Genomic DNA, 19,751 nt, shown 5'->3' with positions numbered 1-19,751 from the left:
AGCTCCAGGGCTCCATAGCTCCATAGCTCCAGGGCTCCATAGCTCCATAGCTCCATACCTCCAGAGCTCCATACCTCCAGAGCTCCATACCTCCATAGCACCAGAGCTCCATAGCTCCAGGGCTCCATAGCTCCATACCTCCAGAGCTCCATAGCTCCATACTTCCAGAGCTCCATAGCTCCATAGCTCCATACTTCCATAGCTCCATAGCTCCATACTTCCATACCACCTGAGCTCCATACCTCCAGAGCTCCATAGCTCCAGCCTGGGTGGCTGGTGGCTCCATAGCTCCATACTTCCATAGCTCTAAGTCAGAGAGTTGGCGAAAATTGCACTAAGTGCGAAAGCCCATTCATTTACAACGGCGTGTCCGCCAGGCGGCGACATTTCCCCGTTACCGGTGGCTGCGCGGCGGGTGAGTGACAGAGCTTATCCGAGCGGCTGGAACTCTGCGCCGGCGTGGTCGAGCGTGAGGCCTCGGCCCTTTGGCTGCCTGGTACCTAAAACACTTCCATTGATCCAGCCACGGAGGGTGCTGGCTGGTGGCTCCATACCTCCATAGCTCCATAGCACCAGAGCTCCATAGCTCCATAGCACCAGAGCTCCATGGCTTCAGAGCTCCATAGCACCATAGCTCCATACCTCCAGAGCTCCAGGGCTCCATAGCTCCATACCTCCAGAGCTCCATACCTCCAGAGCTCCATACCTCCAGAGCTCCATAGCACCAGAGCTCCATGGCTTCAGAGCTCCATAGCACCATAGCTCCATACCTCCAGAGCTCCAGGGCTCCATAGCTCCATACCTCCAGAGCTCCATACCTCCAGAGCTCCATACCTCCAGAGCTCCATAGCACCAGAGCTCCATGGCTTCAGAGCTCCATAGCACCATAGCTCCATACCTCCAGAGCTCCAGGGCTCCATAGCTCCATACCTCCAGAGCTCCATACCTCCAGAGCTCCAGAGCTCCATAGCACCAGAGCTCCATGGCTTCAGAGCTCCATAGCTCCATACCTCCAGAGCTCCAGGGCTCCATAGCTCCATACCTCCAGAGCTCCATACCTCCAGAGCTCCAGAGCTCCATAGCACCAGAGCTCCATGGCTTCAGAGCTCCATAGCACCATAGCTCCATACCTCCAGAGCTCCAGGGCTCCATAGCTCCATACCTCCAGAGCTCCATACCTCCAGAGCTCCATACCTCCAGAGCTCCATAGCTCCATAGCACCAGAGCTCCATAGCTCCATAGCACCAGAGCTCCATAGCACCAGAGCTCCATAGCACCAGAGCTCCATAGCTCCATAGCACCAGAGCTCCATAGCTCCATAGCACCAGAGCTCCATAGCTCCATAGCACCAGAGCTCCATACTTCCAGAGCTCCATAGCGCCATAGCTCCATAGCACCAGAGCTCCATAGCTCCATAGCACCAGAGCTCCATAGCTCCATAGCACCAGAGCTCCATACTTCCATAGCTCCATAGCTCCATACCTCCAGAGCTCCATAGCTCCATAGCTGCATACCTCCAGAGCTCCATAGCTCCAGAGCTCCATAGCTCCATAGCTCCATAGCACCAGAGCTCCATAGCTCCATAGCACCAGAGCTCCATACTTCCATAGCTCCAGGGCTCCATAGCTCCAGGGCTCCATACCTCCAGAGCTCCATAGCTCCATACTTCCAGAGCTCCATAGCTCCATACTTCCATAGCTCCATACTTCCATACCTCCATAGCTCCATACTTCCATAGCACCAGAGCTCCATACTTCCATAGCACCAGAGCTCCATACCTCCAGAGCTCCAGAGCTCCAGCCTGGGTGGCTGGTGGCTCCATAGCTCCATACTTCCATAGCTCTAAGTCAGAGAGTTGGCGAAAATTGCACTAAGTGCGAAAGCCCATTCATTTACAACGGCGTGTCCACAAGGCGGCGACATTTCCCCGTTACCGGTGGCTGCGCGGCGGGTGAGTGACAGAGCTTATCCGAGCGGCTGGAACTCTGCGCCGGCGTGGTCGAGCGTGAGGCCTCGGCCCTTTGGCTGCCTGGTACCTAAAACACTTCCATTGATCCAGCCACGGAGGGTGCTGGCTGGTGGCTCCATACCTCCATAGCTCCATAGCACCAGAGCTCCATAGCTCCATAGCACCAGAGCTCCATGGCTTCAGAGCTCCATAGCACCATAGCTCCATACCTCCAGAGCTCCAGGGCTCCATAGCTCCATACCTCCAGAGCTCCATACCTCCAGAGCTCCATACCTCCAGAGCTCCATAGCACCAGAGCTCCATGGCTTCAGAGCTCCATAGCACCATAGCTCCATACCTCCAGAGCTCCAGGGCTCCATAGCTCCATACCTCCAGAGCTCCATACCTCCAGAGCTCCATACCTCCAGAGCTCCATAGCACCAGAGCTCCATGGCTTCAGAGCTCCATAGCACCATAGCTCCATACCTCCAGAGCTCCAGGGCTCCATAGCTCCATACCTCCAGAGCTCCATACCTCCAGAGCTCCATACCTCCAGAGCTCCATAGCACCAGAGCTCCATGGCTTCAGAGCTCCATAGCACCATAGCTCCATACCTCCAGAGCTCCGGGGCTCCATAGCTCCATACCTCCAGAGCTCCATACCTCCAGAGCTCCATACCTCCAGAGCTCCAGAGCTCCATAGCACCAGAGCTCCATGGCTTCAGAGCTCCATAGCACCATAGCTCCATACCTCCAGAGCTCCAGGGCTCCATAGCTCCATACCTCCAGAGCTCCATACCTCCAGAGCTCCAGAGCTCCATAGCACCAGAGCTCCATGGCTTCAGAGCTCCATAGCACCATAGCTCCATACCTCCAGAGCTCCAGGGCTCCATAGCTCCATACCTCCAGAGCTCCATACCTCCAGAGCTCCAGAGCTCCATAGCACCAGAGCTCCATGGCTTCAGAGCTCCATAGCACCATAGCTCCATACCTCCAGAGCTCCAGGGCTCCAAAGCTCCATACCTCCAGAGCTCCATACCTCCAGAGCTCCATACCTCCAGAGCTCCATAGCTCCATAGCACCAGAGCTCCATAGCTCCATAGCACCAGAGCTCCATAGCACCAGAGCTCCATAGCTCCATAGCACCAGAGCTCCACAGCTCCATAGCACCAGAGCTCCATAGCTCCATAGCACCAGAGCTCCATACTTCCAGAGCTCCATAGCTCCATAGCTCCATAGCACCAGAGCTCCATAGCTCCATAGCACCAGAGCTCCATAGCTCCATAGCACCAGAGCTCCATACTTCCATAGCTCCATAGCTCCATACCTCCAGAGCTCCATAGCTCCATAGCTCCATACCTCCAGAGCTCCATAGCTCCAGAGCTCCATAGCTCCATAGCACCAGAGCTCCATAGCTCCATAGCACCAGAGCTCCATACTTCCATAGCTCCAGGGCTCCATAGCTCCAGGGCTCCATAGCTCCATACCTCCAGAGCTCCATAGCTCCATACTTCCAGAGCTCCATAGCTCCATAGCACCAGAGCTCCATAGCTCCATAGCACCAGAGCTCCATAGCTCCATAGCACCAGAGCTCCATAGCTCCATAGCACCAGAGCTCCATAGCTCCATAGCTCCAGGGCTCCATAGCTCCATAGCTCCAGGGCTCCATAGCTCCATAGCTCCAGGGCTCCATAGCTCCATAGCTCCATACCTCCAGAGCTCCATACCTCCAGAGCTCCATACCTCCATAGCACCAGAGCTCCATAGCTCCAGGGCTCCAGGGCTCCATAGCTCCATACCTCCAGAGCTCCATAGCTCCATACTTCCAGAGCTCCATAGCTCCATAGCTCCATACTTCCATAGCTCCATAGCTCCATACTTCCATAGCACCTGAGCTCCATACCTCCAGAGCTCCATAGCTCCAGCCTGGGTGGCTGGTGGCTCCATAGCTCCATACTTCCATAGCTCTAAGTCAGAGAGTTGGCGAAAATTGCACTAAGTGCGAAAGCCCATTCATTTACAACGGCGTGTCCGCCAGGCGGCGACATTTCCCCGTTACCGGTGGCTGCGCGGCGGGTGAGTGACAGAGCTTATCCGAGCGGCTGGAACTCTGCGCCGGCGTGGTCGAGCGTGAGGCCTCGGCCCTTTGGCTGCCTGGTACCTAAAACACTTCCATTGATCCAGCCACGGAGGGTGCTGGCTGGTGGCTCCATACCTCCATAGCTCCATAGCACCAGAGCTCCATAGCTCCATAGCACCAGAGCTCCATGGCTTCAGAGCTCCATAGCACCATAGCTCCATACCTCCAGAGCTCCAGGGCTCCATAGCTCCATACCTCCAGAGCTCCATACCTCCAGAGCTCCATACCTCCAGAGCTCCATAGCACCAGAGCTCCATGGCTTCAGAGCTCCATAGCACCATAGCTCCATACCTCCAGAGCTCCAGGGCTCCATAGCTCCATACCTCCAGAGCTCCATACCTCCAGAGCTCCATACCTCCAGAGCTCCATAGCACCAGAGCTCCATGGCTTCAGAGCTCCATAGCACCATAGCTCCATACCTCCAGAGCTCCAGGGCTCCATAGCTCCATACCTCCAGAGCTCCATACCTCCAGAGCTCCAGAGCTCCATAGCACCAGAGCTCCATGGCTTCAGAGCTCCATAGCTCCATACCTCCAGAGCTCCAGGGCTCCATAGCTCCATACCTCCAGAGCTCCATACCTCCAGAGCTCCATAGCACCAGAGCTCCATGGCTTCAGAGCTCCATAGCACCATAGCTCCATACCTCCAGAGCTCCAGGGCTCCATAGCTCCATACCTCCAGAGCTCCATACCTCCAGAGCTCCATACCTCCAGAGCTCCAGAGCTCCATAGCACCAGAGCTCCATGGCTTCAGAGCTCCATAGCACCATAGCTCCATACCTCCAGAGCTCCAGGGCTCCATAGCTCCATACCTCCAGAGCTCCATACCTCCAGAGCTCCAGAGCTCCATAGCACCAGAGCTCCATGGCTTCAGAGCTCCATAGCACCATAGCTCCATACCTCCAGAGCTCCAGGGCTCCATAGCTCCATACCTCCAGAGCTCCATACCTCCAGAGCTCCATACCTCCAGAGCTCCATAGCTCCATAGCACCAGAGCTCCATAGCTCCATAGCACCAGAGCTCCATAGCACCAGAGCTCCATAGCTCCATAGCACCAGAGCTCCATAGCTCCATAGCACCAGAGCTCCATAGCTCCATAGCACCAGAGCTCCATACTTCCAGAGCTCCATAGCTCCATAGCTCCATAGCACCAGAGCTCCATAGCTCCATAGCACCAGAGCTCCATGGCTTCAGAGCTCCATAGCACCATAGCTCCATACCTCCAGAGCTCAAGGGCTCCATAGCTCCATACCTCCAGAGCTCCATACCTCCAGAGCTCCATACCTCCAGAGCTCCATAGCACCAGAGCTCCATAGCTCCATAGCACCAGAGCTCCATAGCACCAGAGCTCCATAGCACCAGAGCTCCATAGCTCCATAGCACCAGAGCTCCATAGCTCCATAGCACCAGAGCTCCATACTTCCAGAGCTCCATAGCTCCATAGCTCCATAGCACCAGAGCTCCATAGCTCCATAGCACCAGAGCTCCATAGCTCCATAGCACCAGAGCTCCATACTTCCATAGCTCCATAGCTCCATACCTCCAGAGCTCCATAGCTCCATAGCTCCATACCTCCAGAGCTCCATAGCTCCATAGCTCCATAGCTCCATAGCACCAGAGCTCCATAGCTCCATATTACCAGAGCTCCATACTTCCATAGCTCCAGGGCTCCATAGCTCCAGGGCTCCATACCTCCAGAGCTCCATAGCTCCATACTTCCAGAGCTCCATAGCTCCATACTTCCATAGCTCCATACTTCCATACCTCCATAGCTCCATACTTCCATAGCACCAGAGCTCCATACTTCCATAGCACCAGAGCTCCATACCTCCAGAGCTCCAGAGCTCCAGCCTGGGTGGCTGGTGGCTCCATAGCTCCATACTTCCATAGCTCTAAGTCAGAGAGTTGGCGAAAATTGCACTAAGTGCGAAAGCCCATTCATTTACAACGGCGTGTCCACAAGGCGGCGACATTTCCCCGTTACCGGTGGCTGCGCGGCGGGTGAGTGACAGAGCTTATCCGAGCGGCTGGAACTCTGCGCCGGCGTGGTCGAGCGTGAGGCCTCGGCCCTTTGGCTGCCTGGTACCTAAAACACTTCCATTGATCCAGCCACGGAGGGTGCTGGCTGGTGGCTCCATACCTCCATAGCTCCATAGCACCAGAGCTCCATAGCTCCATAGCACCAGAGCTCCATGGCTTCAGAGCTCCATAGCACCATAGCTCCATACCTCCAGAGCTCCAGGGCTCCATAGCTCCATACCTCCAGAGCTCCATACCTCCAGAGCTCCATACCTCCAGAGCTCCATAGCACCAGAGCTCCATGGCTTCAGAGCTCCATAGCACCATAGCTCCATACCTCCAGAGCTCCAGGGCTCCATAGCTCCATACCTCCAGAGCTCCATACCTCCAGAGCTCCATACCTCCAGAGCTCCAGAGCTCCATAGCACCAGAGCTCCATGGCTTCAGAGCTCCATAGCACCATAGCTCCATACCTCCAGAGCTCCAGGGCTCCATACCTCCAGAGCTCCATACCTCCAGAGCTCCAGAGCTCCATAGCACCAGAGCTCCATGGCTTCAGAGCTCCATAGCACCATAGCTCCATACCTCCAGAGCTCCAGGGCTCCATAGCTCCATACCTCCAGAGCTCCATACCTCCAGAGCTCCAGAGCTCCATAGCACCAGAGCTCCATGGCTTCAGAGCTCCATAGCACCATAGCTCCATACCTCCAGAGCTCCAGGGCTCCAAAGCTCCATACCTCCAGAGCTCCATACCTCCAGAGCTCCATACCTCCAGAGCTCCATAGCTCCATAGCACCAGAGCTCCATAGCTCCATAGCACCAGAGCTCCATAGCACCAGAGCTCCATAGCACCAGAGCTCCATAGCTCCATAGCACCAGAGCTCCATAGCTCCATAGCACCAGAGCTCCATAGCTCCATAGCACCAGAGCTCCATACTTCCAGAGCTCCATAGCTCCATAGCTCCATAGCACCAGAGCTCCATAGCTCTATAGCACCAGAGCTCCATAGCTCCATAGCACCAGAGCTCCATACTTCCATAGCTCCATAGCTCCATACCTCCAGAGCTCCATAGCTCCATAGCTCCATACCTCCAGAGCTCCATAGCTCCAGAGCTCCATAGCTCCATAGCACCAGAGCTCCATAGCTCCATAGCACCAGAGCTCCATACTTCCATAGCTCCAGGGCTCCATAGCTCCAGGGCTCCATAGCTCCATACCTCCAGAGCTCCATAGCTCCATACTTCCAGAGCTCCATAGCTCCATAGCACCAGAGCTCCATAGCTCCATAGCACCAGAGCTCCATAGCTCCATAGCACCAGAGCTCCATAGCTCCATAGCACCAGAGCTCCATAGCTCCATAGCTCCAGGGCTCCATAGCTCCATAGCTCCAGGGCTCCATAGCTCCATAGCTCCAGGGCTCCATAGCTCCATAGCTCCATACCTCCAGAGCACCATACCTCCAGAGCTCCATACCTCCATAGCACCAGAGCTCCATAGCTCCAGGGCTCCAGGGCTCCATAGCTCCATACCTCCAGAGCTCCATAGCTCCATACTTCCAGAGCTCCATAGCTCCATAGCTCCATACTTCCATAGCTCCATAGCTCCATACTTCCATAGCACCTGAGCTCCATACCTCCAGAGCTCCATAGCTCCAGCCTGGGTGGCTGGTGGCTCCATAGCTCCATACTTCCATAGCTCTAAGTCAGAGAGTTGGCGAAAATTGCACTAAGTGCGAAAGCCCATTCATTTACAACGGCGTGTCCGCCAGGCGGCGACATTTCCCCGTTACCGGTGGCTGCGCGGCGGGTGAGTGACAGAGCTTATCCGAGCGGCTGGAACTCTGCGCCGGCGTGGTCGAGCGTGAGGCCTCGGCCCTTTGGCTGCCTGGTACCTAAAACACTTCCATTGATCCAGCCACGGAGGGTGCTGGCTGGTGGCTCCATACCTCCATAGCTCCATAGCACCAGAGCTCCATAGCTCCATAGCACCAGAGCTCCATGGCTTCAGAGGTCCATAGCACCATAGCTCCATACCTCCAGAGCTCCAGGGCTCCATAGCTCCATACCTCCAGAGCTCCATACCTCCAGAGCTCCATACCTCCAGAGCTCCATAGCACCAGAGCTCCATGGCTTCAGAGCTCCAAAGCACCATAGCTCCATACCTCCAGAGCTCCAGGGCTCCATAGCTCCATACCTCCAGAGCTCCATACCTCCAGAGCTCCATAGCACCAGAGCTCCATGGCTTCAGAGCTCCATAGCACCATAGCTCCATACCTCCAGAGCTCCAGGGCTCCATAGCTCCATACCTCCAGAGCTCCATACCTCCAGAGCTCCATACCTCCAGAGCTCCAGAGCTCCATAGCACCAGAGCTCCATGGCTTCAGAGCTCCATAGCTCCATACCTCCAGAGCTCCAGGGCTCCATAGCTCCATACCTCCAGAGCATACCTCCAGAGCTCCAGAGCTCCATAGCACCAGAGCTCCATGGCTTCAGAGCTCCATAGCACCATAGCTCCATACCTCCAGAGCTCCAGGGCTCCATAGCTCCATACCTCCAGAGCTCCATACCTCCAGAGCTCCATACCTCCAGAGCTCCATAGCTCCATAGCACCAGAGCTCCATAGCTCCATAGCACCAGAGCTCCATAGCACCAGAGCTCCATAGCACCAGAGCTCCATAGCTCCATAGCACCAGAGCTCCATAGCTCCATAGCACCAGAGCTCCATACTTCCAGAGCTCCATAGCTCCATAGCTCCATAGCACCAGAGCTCCATAGCTCCATAGCACCAGAGCTCCATAGCTCCATAGCTCCATACTTCCATAGCTCCATAGCTCCATACTTCCATAGCACCTGAGCTCCATACCTCCAGAGCTCCATAGCTCCAGCCTGGGTGGCTGGTGGCTCCATAGCTCCATACTTCCATAGCTCTAAGTCAGAGAGTTGGCGAAAATTGCACTAAGTGCGAAAGCCCATTCATTTACAACGGCGTGTCCACAAGGCGGCGACATTTCCCCGTTACCGGTGGCTGCGCGGCGGGTGAGTGACAGAGCTTATCCGAGCGGCTGGAACTCTGCGCCGGCGTGGTCGAGCGTGAGGCCTCGGCCCTTTGGCTGCCTGGTACCTAAAACACTTCCATTGATCCAGCCACGGAGGGTGCTGGCTGGTGGCTCCATACCTCCATAGCTCCATAGCACCAGAGCTCCATAGCTCCATAGCACCAGAGCTCCATGGCTTCAGAGCTCCATAGCACCATAGCTCCATACCTCCAGAGCTCCAGGGCTCCATAGCTCCATACCTCCAGAGCTCCATACCTCCAGAGCTCCATACCTCCAGAGCTCCATAGCACCAGAGCTCCATGGCTTCAGAGCTCCATAGCACCATAGCTCCATACCTCCAGAGCTCCAGGGCTCCATAGCTCCATACCTCCAGAGCTCCATACCTCCAGAGCTCCATACCTCCAGAGCTCCAGAGCTCCATAGCACCAGAGCTCCATGGCTTCAGAGCTCCATAGCACCATAGCTCCATACCTCCAGAGCTCCAGGGCTCCATAGCTCCATACCTCCAGAGCTCCATACCTCCAGAGCTCCAGAGCTCCATAGCACCAGAGCTCCATGGCTTCAGAGCTCCATAGCACCATAGCTCCATACCTCCAGAGCTCCAGGGCTCCATAGCTCCATACCTCCAGAGCTCCATACCTCCAGAGCTCCAGAGCTCCATAGCACCAGAGCTCCATGGCTTCAGAGCTCCATAGCACCATAGCTCCATACCTCCAGAGCTCCAGGGCTCCAAAGCTCCATACCTCCAGAGCTCCATACCTCCAGAGCTCCATACCTCCAGAGCTCCATAGCTCCATAGCACCAGAGCTCCATAGCTCCATAGCACCAGAGCTCCATAGCACCAGAGCTCCATAGCACCAGAGCTCCATAGCTCCATAGCACCAGAGCTCCATAGCTCCATAGCACCAGAGCTCCATAGCTCCATAGCACCAGAGCTCCATACTTCCAGAGCTCCATAGCTCCATAGCTCCATAGCACCAGAGCTCCATAGCTCCATAGCACCAGAGCTCCATAGCTCCATAGCACCAGAGCTCCATACTTCCATAGCTCCATAGCTCCATACCTCCAGAGCTCCATAGCTCCAGAGCTCCATACCTCCAGAGCTCCATAGCTCCAGAGCTCCATAGCTCCATAGCACCAGAGCTCCATAGCTCCATAGCACCAGAGCTCCATACTTCCATAGCTCCAGGGCTCCATAGCTCCAGGGCTCCATAGCTCCATACCTCCAGAGCTCCATAGCTCCATACTTCCAGAGCTCCATAGCTCCATAGCACCAGAGCTCCATAGCTCCATAGCACCAGAGCTCCATAGCTCCATAGCACCAGAGCTCCATAGCTCCATAGCACCAGAGCTCCATAGCTCCATAGCTCCAGGGCTCCATAGCTCCATAGCTCCAGGGCTCCATAGCTCCATAGCTCCAGGGCTCCATAGCTCCATAGCTCCATACCTCCAGAGCTCCATACCTCCAGAGCTCCATACCTCCATAGCACCAGAGCTCCATAGCTCCAGGGCTCCAGGGCTCCATAGCTCCATACCTCCAGAGCTCCATAGCTCCATACTTCCAGAGCTCCATAGCTCCATAGCTCCATACTTCCATAGCTCCATAGCTCCATACTTCCATAGCACCTGAGCTCCATACCTCCAGAGCTCCATAGCTCCAGCCTGGGTGTCTGGTGGCTCCATAGCTCCATACTTCCATAGCTCTAAGTCAGAGAGTTGGCGAAAATTGCACTAAGTGCGAAAGCCCATTCATTTACAACGGCGTGTCCGCCAGGCGGCGACATTTCCCCGTTACCGGTGGCTGCGCGGCGGGTGAGTGACAGAGCTTATCCGAGCGGCTGGAACTCTGCGCCGGCGTGGTCGAGCGTGAGGCCTCGGCCCTTTGGCTGCCTGGTACCTAAAACACTTCCATTGATCCAGCCACGGAGGGTGCTGGCTGGTGGCTCCATACCTCCATAGCTCCATAGCACCAGAGCTCCATAGCTCCATAGCACCAGAGCTCCATGGCTTCAGAGCTCCATAGCACCATAGCTCCATACCTCCAGAGCTCCAGGGCTCCATAGCTCCATACCTCCAGAGCTCCATACCTCCAGAGCTCCATACCTCCAGAGCTCCATAGCACCAGAGCTCCATGGCTTCAGAGCTCCATAGCACCATAGCTCCATACCTCCAGAGCTCCAGGGCTCCATAGCTCCATACCTCCAGAGCTCCATACCTCCAGAGCTCCATAGCACCAGAGCTCCATGGCTTCAGAGCTCCATAGCACCATAGCTCCATACCTCCAGAGCTCCAGGGCTCCATAGCTCCATACCTCCAGAGCTCCATACCTCCAGAGCTCCATACCTCCAGAGCTCCAGAGCTCCATAGCACCAGAGCTCCATGGCTTCAGAGCTCCATAGCTCCATACCTCCAGAGCTCCAGGGCTCCATAGCTCCATACCTCCAGAGCTCCATACCTCCAGAGCTCCAGAGCTCCATAGCACCAGAGCTCCATGGCTTCAGAGCTCCATAGCACCATAGCTCCATACCTCCAGAGCTCCAGGGCTCCATAGCTCCATACCTCCAGAGCTCCATACCTCCAGAGCTCCATACCTCCAGAGCTCCATAGCTCCATAGCACCAGAGCTCCATAGCTCCATAGCACCAGAGCTCCATAGCACCAGAGCTCCATAGCACCAGAGCTCCATAGCTCCATAGCACCAGAGCTCCATAGCTCCATAGCACCAGAGCTCCATACTTCCAGAGCTCCATAGCTCCATAGCTCCATAGCACCAGAGCTCCATAGCTCCATAGCTCCATAGCACCAGAGCTCCATAGCTCCATAGCACCAGAGCTCCATACTTCCATAGCTCCATACCTCCAGAGCTCCATAGCTCCATAGCTCCATACCTCCAGAGCTCCATAGCTCCAGAGCTCCATAGCTCCATAGCTCCATAGCACCAGAGCTCCATAGCTCCATAGCACCAGAGCTCCATACTTCCATAGCTCCAGGGCTCCATAGCTCCAGGGCTCCATACCTCCAGAGCTCCATAGCTCCATACTTCCAGAGCTCCATAGCTCCATACTTCCATAGCTCCATACTTCCATACCTCCATAGCTCCATACTTCCATAGCACCAGAGCTCCATACTTCCATAGCACCAGAGCTCCATACCTCCAGAGCTCCAGAGCTCCAGCCTGGGTGGCTGGTGGCTCCATAGCTCCATACTTCCATAGCTCTAAGTCAGAGAGTTGGCGAAAATTGCACTAAGTGCGAAAGCCCATTCATTTACAACGGCGTGTCCACAAGGCGGCGACATTTCCCCGTTACCGGTGGCTGCGCGGCGGGTGAGTGACAGAGCTTATCCGAGCGGCTGGAACTCTGCGCCGGCGTGGTCGAGCGTGAGGCCTCGGCCCTTTGGCTGCCTGGTACCTAAAACACTTCCATTGATCCAGCCACGGAGGGTGCTGGCTGGTGGCTCCATACCTCCATAGCTCCATAGCACCAGAGCTCCATAGCTCCATAGCACCAGAGCTCCATGGCTTCAGAGCTCCATAGCACCATAGCTCCATACCTCCAGAGCTCCAGGGCTCCAAAGCTCCATACCTCCAGAGCTCCATACCTCCAGAGCTCCATACCTCCAGAGCTCCATAGCTCCATAGCACCAGAGCTCCATAGCTCCATAGCACCAGAGCTCCATAGCACCATAGCTCCATAGCACCAGAGCTCCATAGCTCCATAGCACCAGAGCTCCATAGCTCCATAGCACCAGAGCTCCATAGCTCCATAGCACCAGAGCTCCATACTTCCAGAGCTCCATAGCTCCATAGCTCCATAGCACCAGAGCTCCATAGCACCAGAGCTCCATAGCTCCATAGCACCAGAGCTCCATACTTCCATAGCTCCATAGCTCCATACCTCCAGAGCTCCATAGCTCCATACCTCCAGAGCTCCATAGCTCCAGAGCTCCATAACTCCATAGCACCAGAGCTCCATAGCTCCATAGCACCAGAGCTCCATACTTCCATAGCTCCAGGGCTCCATAGCTCCAGGGCTCCATAGCTCCATACCTCCAGAGCTCCATAGCTCCATACCTCCAGAGCTCCATAGCTCCATACTTCCAGAGCTCCATAGCTCCATAGCACCAGAGCTCCATAGCTCCATAGCACCAGAGCTCCATAGCTCCATAGCAGCAGAGCTCCATAGCTCCATAGCACCAGAGCTCCATAGCTCCAGGGCTCCATAGCTCCATAGCTCCAGGGCTCCATAGCTCCATAGCTCCAGGGCTCCATAGCTCCAGGGCTCCAGGGCTCCATAGCTCCATACCTCCAGAGCTCCATAGCTCCATACTTCCAGAGCTCCATAGCTCCATAGCTCCATACTTCCATAGCTCCATAGCTCCATACTTCCATAGCACCAGAGCTCCATACCTCCAGAGCTCCATAGCTCCAGCCTGGGTGGCTGGTGGCTCCATAGCTCCATACTTCCATAGCTCCAGTCAGAGAGTTGGCGAAAATTGCACTAAGTGCGAAAGCCCATTCATTTACAACGGCGTGTCCACAAGGCGGCGACATTTCCCCGTTACCGGTGGCTGCGCGGCGGGTGAGTGACAGAGCTTATCCGAGCGGCTGGAACTCTGCGCCGGCGTGGTCGAGCGTGAGGCCTCGGCCCTTTGGCTGCCTGGTACCTAAAACACTTCCATTGATCCAGCCACGGAGGGTGCTGGCTGGTGGCTCCATACCTCCATAGCTCCATAGCACCAGAGCTCCATAGCTCCATAGCACCAGAGCTCCATGGCTTCAGAGCTCCATAGCACCATAGCTCCATACCTCCAGAGCTCCAGGGCTCCATAGCTCCATACCTCCAGAGCTCCATACCTCCAGAGCTCCATACCTCCAGAGCTCCATAGCACCAGAGCTCCATGGCTTCAGAGCTCCATAGCACCATAGCTCCATACCTCCAGAGCTCCAGGGCTCCATAGCTCCATACCTCCAGAGCTCCATACCTCCAGAGCTCCATACCTCCAGAGCTCCATAGCACCAGAGCTCCATGGCTTCAGAGCTCCATAGCACCATAGCTCCATACCTCCAGAGCTCCAGGGCTCCATAGCTCCATACCTCCAGAGCTCCATACCTCCAGAGCTCCATACCTCCAGAGCTCCAGAGCTCCATAGCACCAGAGCTCCATGGCTTCAGAGCTCCATAGCACCATAGCTCCATACCTCCAGAGCTCCAGGGCTCCATAGCTCCATACCTCCAGAGCTCCATACCTCCAGAGCTCCAGAGCTCCATAGCACCAGAGCTCCATGGCTTCAGAGCTCCATAGCACCATAGCTCCATACCTCCAGAGCTCCAGGGCTCCATAGCTCCATACCTCCAGAGCTCCATACCTCCAGAGCTCCATAGCTCCATAGCACCAGAGCTCCATAGCTCCATAGCACCAGAGCTCCATAGCACCAGAGCTCCATAGCACCAGAGCTCCATAGCTCCATAGCACCAGAGCTCCATAGCTCCATAGCACCAGAGCTCCATAGCTCCATAGCACCAGAGCTCCATACTTCCAGAGCTCCATAGCTCCATAGCTCCATAGCACCAGAGCTCCATAGCTCCATAGCACCAGAGCTCCATGGCTTCAGAGCTCCATAGCACCATAGCTCCATACCTCCAGAGCTCCAGGGCTCCATAGCTCCATACCTCCAGAGCTCCATACCTCCAGAGCTCCATAGCACCAGAGCTCCATAGCTCCATAGCACCAGAGCTCCATAGCACCAGAGCTCCATAGCACCAGAGCTCCATAGCTCCATAGCACCAGAGCTCCATAGCTCCATAGCACCAGAGCTCCATACTTCCAGAGCTCCATAGCTCCATAGCTCCATAGCACCAGAGCTCCATAGCTCCATAGCACCAGAGCTCCATAGCTCCATAGCACCAGAGCTCCATACTTCCATAGCTCCATAGCTCCATACCTCCAGAGCTCCATAGCTCCATAGCTCCATACCTCCAGAGCTCCATAGCTCCAGAGCTCCATAGCTCCATAGCTCCATAGCACCAGAGCTCCATAGCTCCATAGCACCAGAGCTCCATACTTCCATAGCTCCAGGGCTCCATAGCTCCAGGGGTCCATACCTCCAGAGCTCCATAGCGCCATACTTCCAGAGCTCCATAGCTCCATACTTCCATAGCTCCATACTTCCATACCTCCATAGCTCCATACTTCCATAGCACCAGAGCTCCATACTTCCATAGCACCAGAGCTCCATACCTCCAGAGCTCCAGAGCTCCAGCCTGGGTGGCTGGTGGCTCCATAGCTCCATACTTCCATAGCTCTAAGTCAGAGAGTTGGCGAAAATTGCACTAAGTGCGAAAGCCCATTCATTTACAACGGCGTGTCCACAAGGCGGCGACATTTCCCCGTTACCGGTGGCTGCGCGGCGGGTGAGTGACAGAGCTTATCCGAGCGGCTGGAACTCTGCGCCGGCGTGGTCGAGCGTGAGGCCTCGGCCCTTTGGCTGCCTGGTACCTAAAACACTTCCATTGATCCAGCCACGGAGGGTGCTGGCTGGTGGCTCCATACCTCCATAGCTCCATAGCACCAGAGCTCCATAGCTCCATAGCACCAGAGCTCCATGGCTTCAGAGCTCCATAGCACCATAGCTCCATACCTCCAGAGCTCCAGGGCTCCATAGCTCCATACCTCCAGAGCTCCATACCTCCAGAGCTCCATACCTCCAGAGCTCCATAACACCAGAGCTCCATGGCTTCAGAGCTCCATAGCACCATAGCTCCATACCTCCAGAGCTCCAGGGCTCCATAGCTCCATACCTCCAGAGCTCCATACCTCCAGAGCTCCATACCTCCAGAGCTCCAGAGCTCCATAGCACCAGAGCTCCATGGCTTCAGAGCTCCATAGCACCATAGCTCCATACCTCCAGAGCTCCAGGGCTCCATAGCTCCATACCTCCAGAGCTCCATACCTCCAGAGCTCCAGAGCTCCATAGCACCAGAGCTCCATGGCTTCAGAGCTCCATAGCACCATAGCTCCATACCTCCAGAGCTCCAGGGCTCCATAGCTCCATACCTCCAGAGCTCCATACCTCCAGAGCTCCAGAGCTCCATAGCACCAGAGCTCCATGGCTTCAGAGCTCCATAGCACCATAGCTCCATACCTCCAGAGCTCCAGGGCTCCAAAGCTCCATACCTCCAGAGCTCCATACCTCCAGAGCTCCATACCTCCAGAGCTCCATAGCTCCATAGCACCAGAGCTCCATATCTCCATAGCACCAGAGCTCCATAGCACCAGAGCTCCATAGCACCAGAGCTCCATAGCTCCATAGCACCAGAGCTCCATAGCTCCATAGCACCAGAGCTCCATAGCTCCATAGCACCAGAGCTCCATACTTCCAGAGCTCCATAGCTCCATAGCTCCATAGCACCAGAGCTCCATAGCTCCATAGCACCAGAGCTCCATAGCTCCATAGCACCAGAGCTCCATACTTCCATAGCTCCATAGCTCCATACCTCCAGAGCTCCATAGCTCCATAGCTCCATACCTCCAGAGCTCCATAGCTCCAGAGCTCCATAGCTCCATAGCACCAGAGCTCCATAGCTCCATAGCACCAGAGCTCCATACTTCCATAGCTCCAGGGCTCCATAGCTCCAGGGCTCCATAGCTCCATACCTCCAGAGCTCCATAGCTCCATACTTCCAGAGCTCCATAGCTCCATAGCACCAGAGCTCCATAGCTCCATAGCACCAGAGCTCCATAGCTCCATAGCACCAGAGCTCCATAGCTCCATAGCTCCAGGGCTCCATAGCTCCATAGCTCCAGGGCTCCATAGCTCCATAGCTCCAGGGCTCCATAGCTCCATAGCTCCATACCTCCAGAGCTCCATACCTCCAGAGCTCCATACCTCCATAGCACCAGAGCTCCATAGCTCCAGGGCTCCAGGGCTCCATAGCTCCAGAGCTCCATAGCTCCATACTTCCAGAGCTCCATAGCTCCATAGCTCCATACTTCCATAGCTCCATAGCTCCATACTTCCATAGCACCTGAGCTCCATACCTCCAGAGCTCCATAGCTCCAGCCTGGGTGGCTGGTGGCTCCATAGCTCCATACTTCCATAGCTCTAAGTCAGAGAGTTGGCGAAAATTGCACTAAGTGCGAAAGCCCATTCATTTACAACGGCGTGTCCGCCAGGCGGCGACATTTCCCCGTTACCGGTGGCTGCGCGGCGGGTGAGTGACAGAGCTTATCCGAGCGGCTGGAACTCTGCGCCGGCGTGGTCGAGCGTGAGGCCTCGGCCCTTTGGCTGCCTGGTACCTAAAACACTTCCATTGATCCAGCCACGGAGGGTGCTGGCTGGTGGCTCCATACCTCCAGAGCTCCATAGCACCAGAGCTCCATAGCTCCATAGCACCAGAGCTCCATGGCTTCAGAGCTCCATAGCACCATAGCTCCATACCTCCAGAGCTCCAGGGCTCCAAAGCTCCATACCTCCAGAGCTCCATACCTCCAGAGCTCCATACCTCCAGAGCTCCATAGCTCCATAGCACCAGAGCTCCATAGCTCCATAGCACCAGAGCTCCATAGCACCATAGCTCCATAGCACCAGAGCTCCATAGCTCCATAGCACCAGAGCTCCATAGCTCCATAGCACCAGAGCTCCATAGCTCCATAGCACCAGAGCTCCATACTTCCAGAGCTCCATAGCTCCATAGCTCCATAGCACCAGAGCTCCATAGCACCAGAGCTCCATAGCTCCATAGCACCAGAGCTCCATACTTCCATAGCTCCATAGCTCCATACCTCCAGAGCTCCATAGCTCCATACCTCCAGAGCTCCATAGCTCCAGAGCTCCATAGCTCCATAGCACCAGAGCTCCATAGCTCCATAGCACCAGAGCTCCATACTTCCATAGCTCCAGGGCTCCATAGCTCCAGGGCTCCATAGCTCCATACCTCCAGAGCTCCATAGCTCCATACCTCCAGAGCTCCATAGCTCCATACTTCCAGAGCTCCATAGCTCCATAGCACCAGAGCTCCATAGCTCCATAGCACCAGAGCTCCATAGCTCCATAGCACCAGAGCTCCATAGCTCCATAGCACCAGAGCTCCATAGCTCCATAGCTCCAGGGCTCCATAGCTCCATAGCTCCAGGGCTCCATAGCTCCATAGCTCCAGGGCTCCATAGCTCCAGGGCTCCAGGGCTCCATAGCTCCATACCTCCAGAGCTCCATAGCTCCATACTTCCAGAGCTCCATAGCTCCATAGCTCCATACTTCCATAGCTCCATAGCTCCATACTTCCATAGCACCTGAGCTCCATACCTCCAGAGCTCCATAGCTCCAGCCTGGGTGTCTGGTGGCTCCATAGCTCCATACTTCCATAGCTCTAAGTCAGAGAGTTGGCGAAAATTGCACTAAGTGCGAAAGCCCATTCATTTACAACGGCGTGTCCGCCAGGCGGCGACATTTCCCCGTTACCGGTGGCTGCGCGGCGGGTGAGTGACAGAGCTTATCCGAGCGGCTGGAACTCTGCGCCGGCGTGGTCGAGCGTGAGGCCTCGGCCCTTTGGCTGCCTGGTACCTAAAACACTTCCATTGATCCAGCCACGGAGGGTGCTGGCTGGTGGCTCCATACCTCCATAGCTCCATAGCACCAGAGCTCCATAGCTCCATAGCACCAGAGCTCCATGGCTTCAGAGCTCCATAGCACCATAGCTCCATACCTCCAGAGCTCCAGGGCTCCATAGCTCCATACCTCCAGAGCTCCATACCTCCAGAGCTCCATACCTCCAGAGCTCCATAGCACCAGAGCTCCATGGCTTCAGAGCTCCATAGCACCATAGCTCCATACCTCCAGAGCTCCAGGGCTCCATAGCTCCATACCTCCAGAGCTCCATACCTCCAGAGCTCCATACCTCCAGAGCTCCATAGCACCAGAGCTCCATGGCTTCAGAGCTCCATAGCACCATAGCTCCATACCTCCAGAGCTCCAGGGCTCCATAGCTCCATACCTCCAGAGCTCCATACCTCCAGAGCTCCAGAGCTCCATAGCACCAGAGCTCCATGGCTTCAGAGCTCCATAGCACCATAGCTCCATACCTCCAGAGCTCCAGGGCTCCATAGCTCCATACCTCCAGAGCTCCATACCTCCAGAGCTCCATACCTCCAGAGCTCCATAGCTCCATAGCACCAGAGCTCCATAGCTCCATAGCACCAGAGCTCCATAGCACCAGAGCTCCATAGCACCAGAGCTCCATAGCTCCATAGCACCAGAGCTCCATAGCTCCATAGCACCAGAGCTCCATAGCTCCATAGCACCAGAGCTCCATACTTCCAGAGCTCCATAGCTCCATAGCTCCATAGCACCAGAGCTCCATAGCTCCATAGCACCAGAGCTCCATGGCTTCAGAGCTCCATAGCACCATAGCTCCATACCTCCAGAGCTCCAGGGCTCCATAGCTCCATACCTCCAGAGCTCCATACCTCCAGAGCTCCATACCTCCAGAGCTCCATAGCACCAGAGCTCCATAGCTCCATAGCACCAGAGCTCCATAGCACCAGAGCTCCATAGCACCAGAGCTCCATAGCTCCATAGCACCAGAGCTCCATAGC

The sequence above is a fragment of the Syngnathus leptorhynchus genome, unplaced genomic scaffold (assembly GCF_054491065.1).
Source record: "Syngnathus leptorhynchus isolate UIUO unplaced genomic scaffold, UIUO_Slep HiC_scaffold_23, whole genome shotgun sequence".
Taxonomy (NCBI): Eukaryota; Metazoa; Chordata; class Actinopteri; order Syngnathiformes; family Syngnathidae; genus Syngnathus; species Syngnathus leptorhynchus.
This window is presented reverse-complemented; position numbering follows the sequence as displayed.